The 6,839-nt window shown below is 41.5% G+C and overlaps 1 long non-coding RNA gene across 1 annotated transcript; it reads left to right on the top strand.

Annotated features, from left to right (window-relative positions):
* The first annotated feature begins 221 nt into the window (after positions 1 to 221).
* Positions 222 to 2,752, top strand: LOC122155203. The gene is made up of 3 exons (XR_006167167.1): positions 222 to 795; positions 2,210 to 2,447; positions 2,626 to 2,752. It is a non-coding gene; the product is annotated as an uncharacterized LOC122155203 (long non-coding RNA).
* The last annotated feature ends 4,087 nt before the right edge of the window (positions 2,753 to 6,839 follow it).

The following is a 6,839-nucleotide window of genomic DNA, read 5'->3' as shown; positions in this document are numbered from 1 at the left end:
TGGCTATGAGGACTCTGACTTATGAATTTTACCTTTTCTTCCACTGACCCTTGCTACAGGCTGGCGAAGCGTATTATGAGCTTTCTGGGTCTTCCTTTTAGGAGAAATGGAGGCATACGGAGGGTCTTCTGCGCCCAGCTCTTGTACAGACATGAAGAAATGAAGATGGGAAGTGTGCATATAAAAAGGGAAGTACTTTTTCATACAGCACACAGTATAAATCCCTGGAGAGGGCTGAGGAGGAGGTTACTGTCTGGCCACCTTTTCCGGTTTGGTACCTGCGGTTCAATCCCAGGTTCTGCCTCTTTAGTCTCCCCACATCTCCGCCTGGCACCTTAGCTTAAAACCGGGATATAAATGGCCAGGTAGAGAAGTGCATGAAGTTAGGCAGCTCCACTCTGGTCCTTTTCAACCCAAGCCATGAAAATACGCCACTGTGCACCCTAACAGATATGATAGTGTAGACATACCTGTTGTCTCCATATCATAGTGTGGCAAGCAAATGACACAGGATGGCTGAGAGTAGAAGAGACCTCTGGAGGTCATCTAGTTTTACTCAAGCAGGAAACTTAGAGGTGTTTGACCATGGCCATTTATTTTGAACATCTCCAATGGAGATTCTACATCCTCTCTGGGCAGCCTGTGGCAATGGTTGGTCACCCTCTGAGAGAAAAAGCATTCAATCATGCTCAGACAGCACTTTCTGCCTTTCAGCTTGTGCCCATTGCTTCTTGTCTTGTCCCTGGACACAACTGAGAAGAGCATGGCTCCATCTTTTTTGCAGCCTCCCTTCAGGTATTTATAGACAATGATGACATTCCCTGAGCCTTCTCTTGTTCAGGATGAATTTATCCAGCTCGTTCAGCCTTTCCTTATGCTCCAGTCCCTTCTTAAAATTTGTGTTCCTATGCCAGACTCTCTCCATTATATCCATGTCTCTGTTGTACTGGGGAGTCCAGAACTGGTCACATTAGGCCTTAACTTTCTGTTAAAACATCTTAATCAAAACTAGGTCAGAGTGAATCATAGCATCAGCCTGTTGGATCTTCTCAACCTTAGTGCTGGTAAGTTCACTGAAGATGAGACCTCAAGCTGTTTCTTTCGCATACTTATAGGGAAATAAGTTTGGAGAACAATCTGTGGTGCTCAAGCTGATTGCATGTGTGGGGCAGGATGGCTCGGTAAGACCACTTGCATCACGCCCTATCCCAGAAGAGATGAAAGCTGGCTCTCTGAGCAGCATGCTGTCTGGGCAACTTGCTGATGGCCCACTGCGGCACTGGGTGTGCTGCTGCCATTGCTTCTGAGCAAGGGGAATCCTTTGCATCATGAGGGAGCAGCTGTTTGTTTTTCCCTTTCTTCTTTAGACTTAAAATATCAACAGCAGTTTGAGTTGCCACAGCCCCATTTCTCTATTTTTTCTTCCCCTTCCTACTTCCCGAGATAGCTCTGCCCCCCCATTTTCCCACAAAAGCAATTGCTACCCTTTAGTCCTCCCATGATGTCTCCTTCCCTCTCTCTCTGGGGATGTTGCTTATTTTTTTCTAAGGATGAAAAAGGTGTTATCCACAAGTTAGTTAGCACATGGATTCTAAATCTATATGTATTTATGAAATAACAAATAATAGTTGAAGCAACAAATGAAGTACATAGGGCTGCAGATGAAGCTGATCTGCATACTGACATATGTTTGTGCATTTTATGTTTCTGATAGCACAGCTCTAAAATCAGCCAAAAAATAAAATGTTGAAATTAGAATTAATATATTATTACTTATTATTACAAGACTCTACATAAACTAAGGAGAAAAAAAGCAGTACTTAGGCGTACAGGAACAATGAAAAAAATACATATTTCTGGGGACACATCTTTCAAAAAACAAATTCAGCATCCCAATAAATATTATCTTAACACACTAATGAAATATTATGTTAAGGAACAGAAATGATCTTATATATTCTGAAGATCAATTAACAGCTGCCTTAAAAATGATAATTTGCAGATGATAAAATATCTTGTATGTAATTTTATCTGAATTGCTCCTTGTTTATATACGCACTGCAAAGCGTATGTAAAGTATGTATACTTTATTAGTTGTAGAAAACATTCTTTCCATAGTCAGTCTAGGAGAAATAGTTTCATATAAAAAGCTTTCTATTTTCAATAGCATCTTAACATTCCATCTTTTTTTTTGCATACTGGATTTCAGGAAACAGAGGAGAGATTTTCCTGAGTAACATGATTCCTCTTAACCCCTCCTCTGGAGATCTGCTTCAGGTGAAAGATACCATGTGTTGCATCCAGAAGCTGGTGCTCAGGATGAGAAAACAAAAAGCACTGGTAGGGGAAAAGGTGGAAAGCCTTAGGAGGAGAGGCCCAGAATGTATCTATCTTGATGTTACGAAGATGACTGGTAGAGATTGCTACTCTAGTCCCTGTGTGATGTGGTGAGTATGGGTTTCCATGTGAAAAAAAACATGCATAATAATGGTGTGTTAACTGAATTTGAGAAGCACCAGAGGCAGTGCTTGGAGGTTTTTAAAATATCTTAAAAATGATATCACCTGGCTTTTCTGAAATAAATGCATGTGTGTTAAATCTTTCATCTCTGTTCACCCACTACAGGCATCCATTGTTCACTACTCACCAGCATGTGCAGTGCTTCCTCTGAGCTTGAACGGAAATACAGCCCTGACTCCCCAGATCTTGAGATCTCGGTAGAGAGTACAAATGCCTCATAGCTTTCTGTCCGAGGGATTCAGGCCATAGAGTGGCATTAGAAGGCTGTTGCAATATGGAAAGGGAGTATCTTCAAATCCAGATTTGATCTTCAGGACTGCATGATTGGAGTACCCTGGTGTTGCAGCATTGCTGGTAGAAAGAAGTAAGGAGAAGCATGCCCTGGTGCTTGTGTGATACTCTACAAGAGCGGAGTAGTAGTGCGGAAAGACCCAGGACAATTCTGAGCAGTATTATGAGTTCCTGATGCTGAGGTGGAGGTTAGTCAGAAAGTTGCTGTGCTGCAGGGCTGGTTGTATCATGCAGGGGGATCCTGGAGTCATGAATGAGGAAGAGATGTGAAGAGGTAGGAAAAAATGGGTAGATCTTAAGGTATATGGCTGCCCATTAATTGAGCTGTCTCCATTTTGCCTTCTGTATTGGGTGGTCTCTACTTCAGGGATTCAATGCTTCATCTGGGGTGTGAATGGTAGGGTGGAGGTACAGAGAAAGGATCTGCTCTGTGTTTATTATCAGGGAAATAAAACTACACCAAAAGCAACTGAGGATTGCAATAGGTGAGAAGGCAATCTTGTGTCCTATTGAATGATCTGCTCTTCTAAGAACTGTTTTTTCTGCCTTTCAGAAGAGAGGCAGCGCTCATGTAGTTAAAGAGGAGGAGAACAAGAATGAGGCTGATAGATTTATTTTTCAGACAGTGTTGTATTTTTGGATGCTGACAAGCTTTAACATGAGTTATTGTAATCTAAGCTTATTGGTTGGTAGAATTGTTTTGCCTGTCCTAAATGTCCCTCAGATGCACTTGTTCCATAAAGCTTGTCACCAAAGCACCTCTGCAATAACAAAAATCTGTCATATCCTCTTCGTTTGTAGTCAAGACTTAACATTGCTGCTACTTATCAATCTCATGGCTTCAGTGCAGTTTCTAGGTACGCTCAGGAAGGTGTCTTCTCAAGGTGCACCTAAGCCAAGAAATATAGCAATGAAAAGAGTTGTTAAATTTCAGCTGCTCACCTGTAGTGGGGATGCAGTTGCAATTTATATTGGTCAACATTTATCTATGGAAAGAATCAAAGCAAAACCGAAAAGCTCCACTTTTCTCCTAATCATGTTATTTCATCAGTGATTCTGCCTTTGGCCATTTCTATTTGTGTGAATTGACTATGTGTTATTGTAGACTTGCTTAGAATTCTGCTAAGACATAAGTGTTAAATCTTAAAAACTGTATTTCCTTTCAGTAAGAGAGATCCCATGGAGCTCACAGGCCAGCTGTTCTGACCCACACGCATTCTATTCGATAACAGTAGGAGGCAAATAAGGCCACATCTGCCCAACCTGCCATTTCCTCCTGGATGAGCCTTTCTTTGTATATTTGTTTAATATGTAATATTAAAGTGCAATTTGGCTTTTAATCTCCTACTAAAGCAAATGAGATGGGAGAGCTGATTTTGCTTAAGTGTGCAGTAGTGAAAGCCATTTGCAAGAAGATTTTTCTTTGCAAAAAGGCCACGATTAAATAATTAATTAAACTATGATTAATATTTTTTTTTATGGCAGGAAAAAGATCTCAATAGGATAAACACCCAGAGTATTTCTCATTAATTTAGAAGTCACTTTTATGAGAACAATAAAGAAATCACTTGTCAGAAGATTAGTTAGTTGTTAGCTAATTCTTGATTTTTGTAGTGATGGATTTGCTGTCTCTGGTGGCTTAGATCATGCATTCAGATTAGCAGTGATTTTTCTTAAAGTCTGGTCTTGGTGCTTGATCACATAAAAATTAAACTTCTATTAAAAAATAAAAAGAAGGAGATTTCAGCAGTCTAGAGAAGAATTTAGGAATGCTACTTGAGGCAGTTGTTATCTGGATGAAGTGTAGGAGAGGGTGAAGGTGCTGATGGGGTACTTGAAAGATGGATTATCCAGTGGCTGGTGGTGATCCAGGTGGAGGCACAGCAGAACCAGCAGCTGCTCATGTATGTCTGAGCATAAATCACTGCTTTTATTGCTTGATACTTATGCTGTCCCTACACCCCTGCTGTGACTTGCCTATGTGCTTCAGAAAGTGGAAAACCATTTGCTCATTAATCATGGGTGGGCTTGTGTGTGGGCGTGGGTCCAATCATTACAAATTAGCCTTTTATGCAACCTGGTGGAAAGACATTACAGCCTTTGTTCAGTACGGCTGTCCATAAATTACAGCATCCCCTCTCCCTGTTTTGTTGCCATGTACAATATGTCTGGCTGCAAGTACAAGTTGATACTATGCCTATAAGTCTTTTTCTCTCATTTTTTCACTTTCTTCTTCTTCCTCTTCTTCTTCCTTTTTTTTTTTCTTTTTTTTTTTTTTCTTTCCCCTTTATAAAGCATTTTCAGAATTTCAGGGGTTGTAAGGGACCTCTGAAGATCAAGTCCAACTCTACTAAAGCAAGTCCCCTGCAGTAGGTAGCACAGCAACATATCCAGATGTGTCTGAATATCTCCAGAGAAGGGAATTCCACAACCTCTCTCTGGGCAGCCTGTTCCTGTGCTCTGTCAACCTCACCGGAAGGAAGTTCTTCCTTGTCAGTATGTAATTTTCTGTGTTGCGCTTTGTGCCTGTTGCCCCTTGTTCTATTGCTACATGCCACCAAAAAAGGTCTGCTCCCACTGACCTGACTTTGGCACATTAGATACTTACAAACAGTGATGATATCCCCTCTTAGCCTTCTCTTCGCCAGGCTCAATAGTCCCAGATCTCAACCTTTTCTCATAAGGAAGGTGCTCCAGGCCCCTCATCATCTGTGTAGCCTTCTGCTGGACTCTGTCAGGGGTTCCCTGTCTTTTTTGAGCTGAAGAGCACAGAGCTAGACACAGTAATTTGGATGTGACCTCACCAGGGCAGAGTAGAGGTGGAGGATCACCTCCCTCAATCTGCTGGCTGCTCTCTTCTTCTTCCTAATGCAGCCCAGGATATCATTGGCATTCTTGGACATAAGGACTCGTGGCCAACCTGTTGCCCACCAGAATCTCCAAGTCCTCTGCAAAGCTCCTCCCCAGCAGGTCATCCCCTAACCTATCCTGATACATGACTTTATTCCTCCCCAGGTGTAGGACACATGTTGAAGCTCATCAGGTTGCTCTCCACCTAACTCACTAGCCTGTCCAGGTCTTGCTGACTGGCAACACAGCCTTTGGTGTGTCAGCTGCTCCTCTCAGCTTCGTATTGTCAGCAAACTTTTCCTAATGTATAGCTAACATGAAATAATGATCATGCTATTTAAAACTCTATTTGAAAGAAGACATCTGTGTTTCTTATGTTGTGGTGGCAAGATTAACTCAGCATTCTGCACTATTCTTGTTGGTTACACTTCTAATTAGCCCAGAAGTGAAAACTCCTGGAACTTAGTCTGCAGCAGGATTAAATTGAGATTGCAAATACCAACTTTTTCACTGCTAAAGAAGAAACACCAGTCCTTGAGTACAGTTTTCTAGTGACCATCTCCTTTCCTGAGCATTTCTGTGCAAGTCATCACTCCTATGCCAATATCACCAGTGCTTGTGCTAAGATTATACCACAGCATAGAAGGGGAAGAAATGTTCACCTGTAAGGAAAGCAGGAGAGTTAATGTCTGGACAGGAAACTTTTGAAGATATTTTATCACTTCTCGTATGAGAAAATATGAAAGGGGAAGTAAGCAGTGGGAGAGAATTCAGATTCATAGTGGAAGATGTGACTTGCAATATTTTCACATTGAGTCTAGAAAAAGAATATGAGGAAACACTGCCTTATTTAAAACATCTTCCCTTCCATGTGTGAAAGTTTGCAGAATAAACAAATCAAAGGTGTGTCTGTGAGCTGCCATGTTGTCATTTCTACAGTGAGGATGTAGCAGCTGGAGAAAGAAGGGATGGGAAGTGGGGATTTGCAAAGATCTGGGGTTCTATGGAAACTGGAAATCCTGTTGCTCCCTTCCTATTATGTACACCTGACTTTTCTCCTCTGAAATACCTTGGCTTTTAGAACTGTATGCTTCAGTCTCTCTTTCTTTTCAAGCAGGGCTTTTATTCAGGCATGCAAGTAAAAACTTGCATTAACTTCCACGAAGATGTAGAATTGT

The sequence above is a fragment of the Centrocercus urophasianus genome, unplaced genomic scaffold (genome assembly GCF_019232065.1).
Source record: "Centrocercus urophasianus isolate 14NV4802_14NV808 unplaced genomic scaffold, USGS_Curo_1.0 seq_11, whole genome shotgun sequence".
Lineage (NCBI taxonomy): Eukaryota > Metazoa > Chordata > Aves > Galliformes > Phasianidae > Centrocercus > Centrocercus urophasianus.
The sequence above is the reverse complement of the archived record's forward strand: the minus strand, read 5'-3'. Positions and strand labels throughout refer to the sequence as shown.